Genomic DNA, 13,953 nt, shown 5'->3' with positions numbered 1-13,953 from the left:
GAGATGAAAGAAAGTCAAAAGAAAGGAGTCTTTTTCACCTGTACTTAAACAGAGTTCTTTGTGTAACATTATTTCTTTTATTCATTATCAAGGAGTGCCTGGATTTCTTTAAGCTATAACTTATAAGCAGATGATCTGACTGGGTAATTGTCATAGGCAAACTCTGAAGGAAATAATACTTCAAAACTTTAATATTCCATAATTCATTTAGAAAGGGAATTTTACTTTTTGGACCTCCTTTTCAATCATGCTTTTTCAATCATGTTTGTTAAAGCCTTTCAGATTTTGGCTACAGTATGAACAGGAGTAGGCTTCTGAATTCCCCTGCTGAGACTTCAACATTTCTTCTTTAATGTCTGTGTTTCAATGTGTGTGTATACAGGTACAACACTGGGGGAGGCCTGAGAGAAACCTGCCCTGATTACATTTGGAGGGAGTAATTACAACATTGCATCTGTTGCTCAAACAGGAGTGATGAGACAGGTGCAATGATAGCTGGGAGCAAATACTCTTGGCTAAGAGATGCCCTGAAGAATGTGTGAAGCAATCTTTGGGTGAGAAAGCAGCCTTCTCTTGTACCTACCTCATCACAGTATTTTGGGGCTGTGCAGGGAAGAAGAGTTCTCTTGTGTGAGAATAATTTGCCCAATGCACTTGGGAGAGGTTTTAAATATTTTTGTTAAATAATAAAAAGACAACTAACCAAATAAAACCTGCAATTGTTGCAGAGTACTTGACTTACAGATAAATTCAAAAGTCTAGAAAACATGGTATTGGGACTGATTTAGGCATAGGCTAAGCTATTATTTTTCTCTGTGCTTTTCTAAGTGTGAGTCCAGTTGAATTTTTAAGCTGTCTAATGTAGTAATTGTCCTCCTGTGGATGTGCACTGTATGCAGCTCAGTAGTGTGTGACTGTGTATACCATTTAAATCAAACTGGTCATGGATGCTAATTGACAATTTACTTTTAATTTCAGAATTGTGGCACCAATGCCACAGGAAATGCTATCTCTAAAATAACAACAAGCAAAACAAAAAAAACAACCCACCAGCCAAAACTCCCAGATAGCTGAAATGCTCCACTGAGACAAGAGTTTGCCTAACTAGAGGCAGAAAGTGACATTAGACATGAAAACAGTAACTCTGTGGAAAACTCAGTGACAAAAGAACTCTGCATTCTTGCATACCTAAAGATAGGGAGGGTGGGGAATATTTGTTTTGGGGTTTTTTTTGGTTTTTTGGGTTTTTTTTCAGTTTTTAGATCAATTAAATACAGAAAAATGTGGCTTTGTTTTAAGTCACATTTTTTTTCCCTATAGCAACCACAAGCTCTAATTAAAAGTTCTCGAATTTGTTCTTTTGACTCTGGAAGTTCTAGGGATTTCTTCTGAAGTTCTTGTGGTATTGAAAATAATTGTTTTCATGTGGTTAGCCATTATTTTGGTGGTAATTTAGAATGCTTGACTGGAGTTTCATAAGGGAAGAACAGATTAAACAACCATAGATTGAATTTTTTTTTTTTGCCTGAAGTTGCAACCGCTAGGTAAGTTTTCTGGAGTGGGTGCTCTCATCACCAACAGTAGGAAATGTAAAGTTGGCCTTTTGGTAGGCTCTCAACCATATGAGAACAATATCTGATTTTTTTCTTGCTCAATTTTCTTTCTTTTTCCCCAGTGAAAATTAGTTTCAAAGTACTGAAAGAATTAGTGACCTAGTTGACTAAAACATTTATAAACACAATGATGTTTTTACAAAATTCTGAATTATATTTATGCATGAAAATGTATTCATTGGAATTCCAAAGGTCATTCCAAAGGTGTTCAATTGCACAAGTTTTGTTTCAGATGAAGATTTATGTAAATAATAAACTGTATGCATAAAGATTATTTTAGTACTAAGCACCACTTTTTAAAGAGGTCATTTAGTAAGAGGCCATTTATGTGTCAGCTGTTTAAATAATTTGAGGAATTTCTTATCTGGCTATGCATAATCAGTTTTTACCACAATCCCAGGAAACCTTGACTCACCTCACTGTGAATTCTGAAGAATTTGTATTATCTCTGAAATCCTTATACAAACAGAACTTTTTATAATGGAAGCATGCTTGAACTTGAAAGAAACCTTCAACAAATTTTGAAGCCTGGGAGGAGTCAACTTTCTCAGAAAGAGTTAAAGTTTTTATGAGTTTCTATCTATCCTTTTAGTGGCTGTTTTCTTGCTAACATACAAAGAGAATGTAGATTTCTGAGATAAAAATAGTGCTGGGGCTGTCCATAAAGGTGGCAAGAGACTGAAAATATAAGGATAGCAGCTCCAACTACATCTTAAAAAGCTGTCTTTTACTTCCAGTGATAATCAGTGAGGAAGCCCTTTGTGTTCATGTGTCTCCTGGGGCTCCCTCACCTCTTTCAAGTAATCAAACTGTGAGAAGACATAGAAAACAAGTAACCACACAGCAGAAAGCTGAAGCATCTCTCAAAAGTCTACAAGCAGTCCTGGCTGAACTGGGAGGTCCCAGCAGGCTGGAATTCAGCAAAAGTGGCACCCATCTACAAAAAAGTGTTGGAAGGAGGATCCAGGGAAGTGCAGACCTGTCAGCCTGACCTCAGTGTCAGGAGCAGATTGTCCTGAGTGTGACCACACAGCATGGGCAGGACAAACCAGGGCACAGCCCAGCCAGCATGGGTTTGGGAAAGGGAGGTCCTGCTTGACCAACCCAACCTCCTGTGGCAGGATGGTCTGTTTAGTGGATGAGGGAAAGGCTGTGGATGTTGTCTACCTTGACTTGAGTAATGCCTTTGACAGCATTTCTCACAGCATCCTCTGGAACAGCTGTTCTCCTGGACAAGTGTTTACTGGGTGAAAAACTGACTGGATGGCTGAGCCTGGAGATGGTCAAACATGGCAGCAGGCTGCCCATTGAAATGATTGAGTTTCCATTCCTGGAGGTAGTAAAAGACATGTAGATGTGGCATTTTTTTAGTGCTGGACTTGGCAGTGATGGGTATACATTTGGACTTGATCATGAGGACCTTTCTCAATTAAATGATTCTATGATCTAGTCCATCTACTTGGGGATATTTTAAAGATCCCAGAAATCAGGGTGAGAGATATTTTACCAGAGAACTAGATTTATGTTTTCCTTGTGCTGATTTCAACAGTGCCCCTGTACTGTTAATAATAACAATTTCTCCACCACCATAAATGTGAAGTCTGGGTTTCCTAGTGTTGAGCTCATTCTGTTTGTGATTTGAGATGATCTAGAGGCATTGGTTCACATTTGTTAGATGTAGGTATTGAAATCTCAGGCAGTTTGTGAATCTTATCCTTATGGCAAAACCCCCACAGCTGCTGCCTCCTCTCTAGGCCCAGGCTGCTGTCCTTTCTCAGTCACTAGATCCACTTCCCACTGGCTCTGGATAATCCTTGCCCCTGCTGTTTCTCCCTGAAGCTATCTCCTGTGCTTACCAGCACTGTGACAGAAACTGGTTAATATTTATCTTCACAGTTCTGCAAAAGGAGTAAAGCTGTGGCTTTAAGTAAGAATTGGTGACTGTTTTCTATATATCTGTGTGTGCTGTTGTATTTATTTGCCTAGCCAGGATGAATGGTTTGTTTAAGAGCTAAGTACTGAAAGCCAGTGAAGCAAGGAGAAATATTAAGATGACTTTATTTCCTCCTTTGTAAACTGTTCATGTAATCCAGCAGGATTTGCCACTCCTTCAAAAGTCTTCCTCTGTCTATCCATAAACTGGTTTAATTCTTTTAGATTCACTAAAGCAAGACTCATAACAAAATGTGTTTTACATTTTAGGGCAGGGTGCCTCTGACTGCTGCCAAATCACTTTGTTAGAGACTGTTCACTGACTGATATATAAAATACATTATTGAAGCTAGCATGGTTTATAATTTTCTTTTACTGTTTTAAATCTTTTCTTTACCCCTCAAGCCATGTTGTGATTATAGTGGCCCTTTACATCTGGTTTTTAAAAAGGGAAAAAAAAAGCTACAGGAACAGGGGACAAGAGTTTCTTTTCAGCAGTGGCAGCTGGAGGCCAGGTGGGATATCCAAAGGTGTGTAAAATAAGAGGCTTGCATGTAAACAACACAAACTCATTGCTGAGTTATATCATGAGGCACAGAAAGAAACCACTGTTAGGTTTGAACTTGTCATTCCTTGTTTCCCCAGAAAATAAACTCAAATGATTTTTTTTTTTTTATTGAATGTTTGTTTTTTTGGCAGGACCTTTGTACTTTCTCTGTAAAAGGTAAGAAGCAATTTTGAATGCTATTCTCAACTGGATAACAAAGGATTTGCTGCAAAACAATTTTTTTATTATTGTTCTGGTAGGTTTCAGATCTTTCATAGCAGTGAACTGAATTTCAATAGAATAGAAACAGAAGACACTTTCATCTTCATTTTTGATTAAATCTCATCCAATCTTCAGCATCAGCTAGTATTATCTTTAACTTGGAGATTTAGATCATGACTCAAAGAGGAGGAAAGTTCTGTCTAGTAAGTCCTGGCACAAAACTAACTGCATAGAGATGACTGTTGGATTTTAATTTTAGGTGCCCAGGAAACTCCAAACTTCAAACATAATATCACCCTAGATTTCCAAGGACTGCCTGCTCACCAGGTACTTACCAGATGATTTACTGATGCATATGAATGAAAACACAGAAACTTTTGAAAATGGGGAACTGAAAAACACGTAACTGCTACTAAACTGTATAAGGTATGTGCAAACAGTGAATTAGAAGTGTGCTCTGATGTCATATTGAACACATCCAGCCAAGAAGACAATCTTCTTTATTGAATATTTAGAGTAGAAATAAATATATTTAAAATTAAATAGCTCTCCTCAGTAAAAGTGTGTTGCATAATAAATTAATGTGAAATATAGTTACTTCTTCTGTATTATTTTTATAAATTATTTTCTTAAATGAAAAGCCTTCAATCTAGACATAAAAAAATGCAAAAGTCTCACTAAAAGTATACAGACTTTTTGCAGCATACATCACTTTTCAAGACCTAAAGGTAATTAGCTAGGCATCTCTTAAATACTTTGTATGTACACAATAAAACATTTCATTAGTGAATAGTAGGCTGATACTGGGGCAGGAGAATAGCAGGGGAAGAAAGCAAGAGATGCATGCACATGTTGGTGCTGACTACAACACACCAGCTTTGTTGTCTTAAACCAAGGACATCATCAAACCAATCCCTTTGATCTTAAACACCAAAGCAAATGAATTGCTATAAAATGCCACACAATGGATTTTTTTCCCCACTGCCATTCCAGCTGATTATTTAGAATAAGAATTAACAATTAATTAATGTTATTGTAATTCAAAGGTGGGTAATTAAATCTGTAATTAGGTCTGATTTTTTAGAACAGATGAGAATGCAATTCCAACTCTATTCCAAAGAAGATGAATTGTCTGGAGGGGGAGTACATGCCCCAGGCAGTTGAGATAGATGGTTCCAGAAGGAGATTGCTGAGAGAGTTATGGATTTCCAAGAAGAGAAACATGCCAGAGACTAGAGATGAATATCAAAAATGGAGGTGCAGGTGACATGGTTGGCAGTGCAGGTCTGGGGAGCCAAGGAAGAAGTTGGCTTCACTGTTGTTATCTGTCCACTAGTGTATTCTCCATGAGAACACTTCTTCAAAGATTTTCTGCCTTTACCTTCTTCAGCCATATTATTAAATTCTGACATTTCAGAGAGTCAAATCTCCTATCCATGTATCAACACCTTATATGGCAGATTGTTTTATAAAATTGCTCTTGCTCTTTAGCTGGAAGAAAACATAACCTGGATTTTACACAGAAGACAATCTTTTCAGAATTATTAACAATAGGGTGGTTACTTGTGAAGGAAGAAGTTTATAATAGCTAAATACATGTTATTGTATGTCATCCCTAAGGTAGAATGATTAACCTCTGGTGGGGGTATCATTCATTCATTCTGGAACTTTGGAAATGGTTGTAATTTTCCAGGCTGCATTTCAACAGTGCACTGTTTATCATTAATCTGCTGGAATTTTAAGCAAGCATACCCTCATGTTCTGATGTTAAAATATTCTTTAACCTATTTCACCAAGCAAGTTCAGTTTAATTTACTGTAAAGTAAGCTCTGTTTTCTGGAATGCATCAAAGGGTGTGGAAAACTGTCTAAATATGCCTGCTCTAGGGACAGAAAACAGAATTACATAGAAGGAAGAGAATTGCTGATACCTAAAACTATTTTTAAAAATCCAGCTACTAACTTACTGTATTACCTTGTAGCAGCTGGAATGATGCAGAGAAGGATGTCTGGAAAATAAGTCATTTGCAATTAAGTATGGGTATAGATACATCACTCATAAGTTTTCAAGTCCTACTATGGAGAAAAAGAAACAGGAATCAAAGCCTGTAATGCAGCTGTCCCTTAGATTCAGAAGAAACTTGCTTCTTGGTGTGACCTGAATTTTCCATGGGTTTTTTTTAAATCTTCAGCCTGTAATAGAATGCATTTACTATCTTAAAGTTTAAGAATGTCAGGATTTCCATCCTTGACATTTAGATCCACTGCCAAACCACCAAAGTAACTGTTATCCTTAAAACAGCAGATTAATTTCTATGCCAGTAAATAAGCTAAGGAAAAGAAAAGAGAGAGTTGACACTGCTGTATCTTCTTGAGAAAAGTTCCATTGTGCTTCATAAATAATATGCTTCATCTCTAATGTTTACTACTGTGCTGCTGTGTCTGACTGATTCATTATTTGCAGTCTGTTTCTGAGGAGGAAAAGTACTGTCATTGCTCTTTTGTCTCAGCAGCACAATTGTTGTGATGTGCCAGTGTGTTTCTAACAACACAAATGCACTTTGACCTGTGAACAGCAGGCTCCTCTCTGCAGTTTTCATAGACTCCAGAAAGAACAGAAGCTTTGCTGTGCTGGGTAAACTTGTGGTGGTCAACCATGGCTCTGTCACTGATGCCTGCAACTAAAACAAGGCAAGAACTATCAGCTCAGCCTTCCACTCAGGGGTCATTGAAGTCAGGGGCAGATAGCCAGAACAAGGGGCACATTTCTGCTGAACACAGCCAGAGAATGGTTCTTTGGGAGTTATTTTATGTTCTGTGGAAGCAACCATAAGGCCTCTGTTTGCAGATTGCTTTACAGAATCTACCTGTCCTACCTGCTGCCAACCTTTCCAGTTCCAGCAAGCTGTGTGTACCCCCTGCTCTGTTCTCCAGACTACCTCATCTTCTTTTCTCATATATCTTTTCTTACCTTCTTCCTTGAGGCAGTTTTCTTCCTTTGCTCTGTTTGGCATCTCTAAGTATTTTGCTAGATGGTCTTATGCTTATGTGATAACACAGTACCTCCAAAGGAACCATGGTAAATCATAAATGCAGTATTGCTGAAACCCTCAGTGGGCTTCAAAAAAGGCAATCTTTATGAATTTGTTCAGAAGAGAACTCTTAAGAAAAAACACTCTTTTCAGGGTGCTTAAATGAATTTCTGAGGGAGTACACTGCCTTGCAACAGCCTCAGTTTGACCAAGTCAGTACAGAAAAAAGATGCAGAAAATTATCCTGTTGAGCATTTTACTTGCAGCAAAGTATTCCTTACTTGGAGAAATAGCTCCAGAATGATTTAAATTCCTCATGAAACTTCTCAGACTGCAGAAACTAATTTGTTAAGAAAAGCAAATTACAGACACTGGACCCTGACTGTCAGTAGCTTATCTCCTAGAAGAGACCCTTATGATGTACACAGATGTAGATACTTTTAATTATGGATTTCCAAATAAAAATGTGAAAGTGTCAGTCCCAAAGTTCAGGAGGAGCCCATTAGCAGATGCAAGAGGAACAAGTTTTTTCAGCTTTCTGTGGAAGCAGCTGCCTTGGCAATGGCCGAAGGAGCCCTGCAGCATCTTCAGGTGTTCTCCTACCTAGCTGACCATGCAAGCCTGTGGTTGTTATTTTATGCACTCTCCACTCCCTTCTTTTCTGACAACTGGGCCTGTTTGCAGAACTGCAGAGCTCTTTTCCTTTAAAGCTTTTTTTTTTCCCAATGCTGATCCAGGGAATGGTTAGCAGCCTTCCACTGTGTTGCAGCCAGAAGCCTGATGCAATGATCTGGCTGCTGGTCTGCTGCCGGTTCTATGGATCCATCCAGACCTGTGGGTGACCTAGACCTACAGGAATCTAGACCACAATTCTGTCTGCTTTCTTCTGTGGCTCCCAGTCTCTAAAAATATAGGTAGATTAAGTTACCCCTGTGGAGTCTTTTCTGAATACAGAAATACTCAGGTGCAGAGAGCTTAGGTTCACTAGAACAGGGGTTCCAGTCACTTGTTTTGGTTCAGCAATTTAGTCTGGGAGATAGCAGTTCACCTCTGCATCCTGTTCTCTGTAGTGTGGTATGACAGATGAGCTAAAGTAAAACAGGAACAAGACACATGAGGGATCTATTCAGAGTAATACATAGAGATGGGGAGAGGGAGGGAATTTTCCGGTGATCGCACCCTGGCTCATGAGACTTAATTATCCAAAACAGCCTGATAACTCATGAAATTGTTTGCATAGCTAAGTCCCCTGATTAGTTCTGAGGACATGTGTGCCTTTCTTTCCACCTCAGGGAATTTCTTGTGTAAGTTTCTTCCAAAGGTGACAAATGCCGTATTTTCCTAAATGCAGTGGACTGAAAAACAAACTCTGAGAATCAAGTTCTGCACTCAGCAACTGAATTTTCAATTTCATATTGTTTGATAGTTTCAGCTGCTACAGGAGTTTCTTTCTCATTTTCAATACATGCCTTGTACAAGTTACTAGCTCACACTTCAGCCTCTGTTACAATGTCTTTAAAGTACACATTTTTCAGGGTAAACATATTCAGCTGTGACAGTTTTTCCATAATTTGTCTATTCAAATCTCTGGCATTGTATAAGAAAAGACAGAGTTATCACAGCCACTAATTTAAATGGCAAAACCTTTTTGGAACATAAATCTTTTTGTTCAAAGTTTATTTGGATTGTCATCTAGATTTGGGGTTGTTTTTTAACACATCAGCAAATTGTAGTGTTAATGCATAGTGATCTAGACTATAAATTGTTCAGTACACAGAGCAGGTAATCTCTAGACAACACCAAACTCTACAGGTCAATTAGTGTGAGATCTCTGCTAAAGTAATTTTTAAGACTTTCAATTTTGCTGTTTGTTTTGATAATCTAAATACATTTCTGGTGACTTAATGGAAGATTTTTTTTTCCTTCTGAAAGTAAAGGACTCAGCCTAGTACGGCAAACTGAGGAAATCAAGAAGAAAAAAAGTAGAACTTTAATAGTTCCTCTTTATGCTTGTCACATCTTCTTTGAAAGTAACTGTTTGAAAGGTTAACTACAGCCCCATATTAACATGGGGACAGAAATAGAGATGAGTTAATCCTCCCAATGACTTCATGTCATGCTGGACTAACTGCATTTTAACAAACAGGAGTCATATTTTTAGGATGAAATGTGCTTCCTCAGTTCACCTACTTTCCAGACATGGACATCTGCTAATTCAGACAATGCAACATTTGTTACTGTGTTTTCTGCCTTAATACATTGTGCTTTCTGCCTTAATAAAGCTGTGGGGCCATAATCAGGAGAGCACACTCCAGTGATGTTATTTGACTTCTTGTCTGAAATTCCACTTATTGTGGATGTAGAAGAAGGAAACAGGGTATTGCAAGAAAGCTGACAAAGCTCAGGAAGGCATTTTTTTTTCTTTCTCAAAGGCATAAAGAAGAAGAATCCACTTGTCATGAGAACAGCATGTAATGTTCCTCAGGCTGGGATCTGTGCATGCAAGGAGGCTTCTCACTCCAATGAAATCTTGTGGAGTAAATTTTAGCTACACATGAAGGAAGAATACAGGATTTTGTCATGTTTTTATTATGATTGTTCTTTCTTGGTGGGACTTTGAATGCAGAAGTTTATTTTTTCTTGCCATCCAGCATCTGAACACTAAGAAGGTGAAAATGAGACTTTCAAAACTCTGCTTTACAGATTTTGAGAGGATATGTGCTTCCAAACAAGGCAATATATTCACTGTTTCTTTCAGAAGGAAGAGACTTTAGTACATGATTTTATAAGAGATTTCCCCATGTATATTTTGCACACAGCTGTCCCAGTACTAACAATTATATTCCTAATTCATGCCTTAGGATTTCTTAGTCACTTGGGCTGTCAAAATGACTGAAAATCTTGGAAACTAATGAGAGAAGTCTCAGGAAAAAAAGGAACATCTGGACATTAAACATCCTGCAATACATGGACAATTGGGCTAGAACTCAGTCTGGTTAAGGCAGAATTATAGAGGCCAGTAGAGAAGTAATTCTTAAATCTGGCCTTCTTTACTGTGCTTCGAATTTGACCTTAGTCATTCCTTGAGGTATATGAAAACTTGAAACTCCTGATTAGAAACTGCCTTCTGGAGTTCAGAGGCACATTTGCCTTTTGGGTCAGGATTCTGGCCCAGTTTTAGCATGCTTGAAAGGAGTAAACCTATGCCTTATTAATTGTTGGTTCCTCTAAATAAAAATTGCCTTGCTGTTCAGTTTTGGTGGAACAGTAAAATCAATATTTCCCAGCAATAGTAAGAAATATGATCACACTTTTAACTCCCATGACCTTGGTGAATTTTGTAATTGGACTTTCTGAGCATATTCAGTGGTGGGAACCAAAACTATTTAAAGGACTCGAGCCATAGGTCTAATCTCTCTCAAAGCTGAAATTAGTTTGTTGGCAGTCACAGCCTGCAGCTGAGACCTCCCTGACTCCCTCCTGGCTTAGATGAGTCTGTTTTGGTTTGGTTCTTTGTAGGCATACATTTCTTGGAATTGCTGTCTAATGGTGAATCAGTGCTCTGTCATTTCAGGTCTTAGAGAAAAGAGGAGCCAAACATTTATCTGTGAAAATAGACATAACTCTTCTGCCTGCAGCCTGCTTTTCAGTGGGAAGTGATGTCTCCTGCAAAAGAAAGGTGCAAGTATCTTGTCTTCATTCTTTCAGTCATAATACTTGATGGGAGAAGGTGGAAGTATTCTCTTCTAAATGATTGGCACCACTTTCTACAGGTGTTTATTAAGTGTAGCATCAGAGAAGTAAACATCTGAAAGTGCCAAAGGAATTGCAGCACTCTGTGGCTTCACTATCAGTCCTCCTGGGTGGAATAATCCTGGCCAAAGATGACGTGTGTGTCAGTGAAGGAATTTGTCAGGCACTGAGTGTGGTAGTGCACAAGTGAAGCCAAGGGAAGCTGTGAGGAGCTGGGCTGAGCTAGCAAAGCCTGTGTGCATGGGTTCCACCAGGATGATTATCCCCCTGCCACAAAGTTTTCCATGATTGTACCACATAGCTGCAATCCACGCAAACGGTGTCCTGCTATAGCAACATGACTCATTTGTTCTTTTAAAGACATTTTTATTGCATCAGGGAGACAATTTTTGGAAATCTGATAATTTTCACTGAGTCATTTCACTGTCTTGTCTTTTCCAGATGTGTCTGGTTATCTTCTGAGTAAGCTTGGAGAATGTGAGGCTGAAGGGCTGTTGTTGGGGTCTGTCTGTCTGCTGGCAGAAAATACCCTGAGTAAATACCAGGCTTCTATTACATGCTGGTATTATTCATGCACATATTAACCAGGAAAGAGAACAATTGAGCAAAACAGTATTTTTTTTTTTTTTAAAGAAATTGAAGAATGCCCTTTAAGGAAGAGAGAACTCTTCTTTCTTAAAGGACTTTTCCAGGTTGTTTGTGCTTGGAAAATTAATTTTTAAATTGCTGAAAAATAACTCCATGACAAAAGTCCAGGTACTTTTGTGTTATATGAACTACACTTTATGAAAAAACAACTTTGTATCAGAACAGATAAATCATAGGAAATATGCTTTAAAGAACTTTAAATGTTGATATGATAAAAATATGAGGTTATCTATTATCATGTAGTCTACTTCAAAATTATTTTTGTTGTAACTATACAGTTCAGGGTATTTTCTCAAATTTTTGGAAACTCCTTAACTAAAGTTTTTTACCCAAACTCATTAAAAGAATTCAGTTTTATACCTATTTCTATGTATGTATCATTTTATTGGAGAAGTTTATAACAGAAAGCTACGAGTAAGAGCACATTGATGTGTGTGCTATTTAACAGAAAAAGACAGATTTTCTTGTTTATAAAACATTAAGCCTGCAGTAGACATTTGATATAAATCAGAGTAAACAAACAGATAAACAAATCCCACTGGGTAAATTGAAAACAGTCCTGCCTGCATGCTGCCCATATGATTTTTGTGTAGATGGACAATGACAATGATACACCCTTGTAACTGGAAAATAGAAAAAAATTAGAGTGAGGCAAGGCTAGGGATTATTTTTTGGGGTTTTTTTGAGTAAGGAGAATATAGGCACTGATCTTTAAATACTGTTGTTGTTTAGTTGCTTCACTGACATAACTGTTCTGCAAAAACAAAAACTGTGTGCTCAAGAGGAACTCAGGCAGTGCTTGCTGCTATTCTCAGTTTCAGGTAAATCTCAGCCTAAGCACTTGTGGAATGGCTCGTGGCTCTGGGAGCTGGTAAGAGTTACAGTATGGAAAGGGAACAGCAGGGAACTCCCCGGGCTTGGTGCTTGGTAGCTTAGAAACACAGATTCCCTTAATTTAAATTGCTTTAAAGGTGTCTCCTCCATCAATGGAAAACTGCATCAGGCAAGCCTGGAGCCAGCAGACCACTGCAGTCTGGGGCCCCTCTGATGTGCTGCTGGCACTGTCAACATTCCTGTGAGCATGGAGCTACCAAGTGGGAGGTTTGCTCAGCACCTCAGCAGGCAGACCAGCTGAATTAATAACTGCTCAGCTCAAAGTGCAGCTCTCACAGGATCACCATAACCAGCTCCCAAGAAATAACATGCCTCAGCTTGCTGGGTTGCCTTTAGTTTTACTTTCCTGCTTGCACAGGCAGCTCTTGCTGCAGCAAATGAGAGCATCTGGGGCTGCAGTTTAATCTCAAAACACACATAAACTTTTAAATTAAGTAATTCTTTCAAATCCTTACTTTATTCTAGGGTTTAAAAAAAAAAAAACAAAACACCCATTTCTGTTTGGTTTTACACAAAATCAGACAAATCAAACACCTGGAACAGAAATTGCAACAGCTCACAGTTATATGGTGCCTGCCTGGAACTTAACTGCAGGTAGTCAAGATTAAAAATAACAACAGAGAACTCCTAATTAACACATAGGTGCTGTTTTGGCAACCAGGAGCTCTTAAAATATGAATCCACTGGATAAAGCTCTCTCAAATCTTGTCTTTCCTGTACACCAACTTTATATAAAAGTTTGTTTTTGCAATTTGTTTTCTCCATTTATTCACATTTGCTTTAAAATGTAGTATGTACCTCCACGGAATTTTGCATGGAAATAATTTAAGATTCGATTTTTCTAGGCATTGATTGATCACATTTAGCTGGTGTTTGGACATGCAGCAACTGAAAGAGCAAAGCATGAATTAAATCACTCTGAGTTTTGTTATGGGGAGGGTACCACAAGCTTAATCCTGCTGATGCAAGCCAAAAAACAAGCAAGCCTACAAGAGGACACAGAAAGTACCTAGAACAAAAAATAGCATAGGGAGTGCAGGTAGAAAAATGTCTGTGCTTATGTCTGAGGGCTGATTTTGTATTTATTCAAAGCAAACATTTAAAAAAAAATATTTTGCTGTGGAAAAAGACCAGTTAGGATCTTTAACACTTGAGAAAACAATCACTTGTTTCCTACCTGTTTTCTCTTCTTTCCCCCCCACTCAATGAATCATAAACTTGTTTTGGAATTTTTTTTATTTTTTTAATCATTACGGGAACAGGCCAGAAAGGAGCAATAATTATATAATGCATTACAAAATAAGGTACTGTTG

The sequence above is a fragment of the Erithacus rubecula genome (assembly GCF_903797595.1).
Source record: "Erithacus rubecula genome assembly, chromosome: 6".
Classification (NCBI taxonomy): Eukaryota; Metazoa; Chordata; class Aves; order Passeriformes; family Muscicapidae; genus Erithacus; species Erithacus rubecula.
This window is presented reverse-complemented; position numbering follows the sequence as displayed.